This window comes from Meleagris gallopavo, chromosome 29 (genome assembly GCF_000146605.3).
Source record: "Meleagris gallopavo isolate NT-WF06-2002-E0010 breed Aviagen turkey brand Nicholas breeding stock chromosome 29, Turkey_5.1, whole genome shotgun sequence".
Classification (NCBI taxonomy): domain Eukaryota; kingdom Metazoa; phylum Chordata; class Aves; order Galliformes; family Phasianidae; genus Meleagris; species Meleagris gallopavo.
In genome coordinates, this window is record NC_015039.2 from 662,381 (window position 1) to 664,305 (window position 1,925).

Consider the following 1,925-nt stretch of genomic DNA (forward strand, 5'->3'; position numbering starts at 1 on the left):
CAGGGAAGGTGCTGAGCCCAGCGCTCCCATCCACAAGGCAAAGCAAACTGGGAAATACTGGGCAAAGCAAACTGGGAAATACTGGGAGCTGGGCAGCAGCCAGCGCCCTGATTCTTTCTCGACCAATTCATCAAGTGTCAGAGTGCTGTTAGGTTGCTACAGAGAAATTAGCAGCCCTCCCAACAGCCAAGCCTCAGTGGCGCAGAGGGTTGGCAGCATACCCTCATTCTGCTCAACACGAATCCAAAGCTTTCCTCACGCTTTACAATAGCATTCCTATTGGGAAACAAGGGAACGGCCATCCCAGGCACCTCCCTGCAGACACTGCTCCCTGATCCAATTCTCAGCACACAGCAAACCCAAAGGGATGTGCATGGAAGGCTGAATACTGCAGCACGAGGGTCTCTAGCAGCCCTGGTGCAGCTGGAAGCACTGGGGCAGTTTGGTACCCCCGTGCTGATGGGCACAGGCTGTCACAAGAAATGGCAGAGGTTCCACCTCCAAAGCATTTGAAACGTGGCTTTCTGCTCTCGTTCCTGGCTGGCCAAATCCCAAATGGGAGAGGATGAGGATGCAACGGGCACGGTCAAATAGAGGGGAGAAAGGAGGCAGAGGAGCACCAGGGGACACCCACCTTACAGCTGCATCAGGTGTCCCTAAGTGCATCCAGCATCAGCATGGAAAAGGCAGCGGCTGTGTCACATTTCCCTCATTTTCATCCTGGGAGGAGTGGTGTCCTGGACACCAGAGCACAGACCTGCTTCCCCGTGGCTTTCAGGATGGAAAATGAGGAAAGCTGAAGCACTGCTGCTCAGGACAGCAAGAAATCCATTTCTTGTCCCACCTGGAACTGCGGTTTGTTCAGCACAGAGGGCACAGAACAGAGCAGCGAGGCTGCCGGGGTCCACAGGAGGAAACAAGGCAGGGGAGGAAGCCCAAATCAGCACCATAATTACTTAAAGCAGTATTTTAAAAGGGCGAGGAACGAGGGAGGGAGAGACAAAAGCCCACACTGCCGCCTCGCAGGGGCAGAGCCGAGCCCATACTCCAGCCTTGCAGCCCCAGCAATGCATTTGTCACCTGCAGCCCCTCCTGGGGAGCTCCCAGAGGGACACGCACAAGTCCCGTTGCTTCTGCCTTCATCCCAGCTAATCCCAGCTGATGAAGAAGAACAAAAGTCCCCATCTGATCCGCAGTGCCACCTGCCCTCCTGGCACAGCTCCCCCCCCCCCAGCCCACCTCCCACCTTTGCATGGGATGGCACTTCTGCAACGACTGCACCTTGAAGCTGCTGCTGAGCAGCGAGAGCAGGGCTGGACCAGCAGCTCTCAGGGAGGAGCAGCCTTCATTTCCAGGCTTCGTAGCGCAGCACTTTCACTCATTAACACGGGCAGATCTGATTTAGCCCAGGTTTCCCAGTGCTCAACGTCTGCTGCACGAAACCACGACACGCACAGCACTGGAGGTCTCTCATTTTAAGCTCTGCCTTCGAGACCGATCCGCCCTAAAATCCAATCCTGCAGCACTCGGGCCTGATGGAGGACAGCCCCAAAGCACCAACCTGGGGCTCTAAAAGCAAACCCCACCTGCATCTCCATCCCAGAGCCTTCACCTCCAAGGGCACGCAGAGGGAAGCAGCCGAGCATCCTTTGCACGCATTCAGAGCAATGAGAAAAGCCAATGCTTTTACCAGGTGTGAATTACCTCCCTGGGAACCTGCAGCTGGGTCAGCCCTCACCTCGCTTTGCTCCCCGGCATAAAGGAGAAGCATCTCAAAAACCAAAGGGGTGAACAAAGCGTAACTGGGTTGGGTTATTTCTCATCCCTAAAGGAAATGCATTTTCATGCTGCTCTCCTTCGGGAAGGTGGGAGCGGTTCTGATGGAGCATAAAGGGGGAAAAAAAAAAAAAAAAGAAATCGAACAG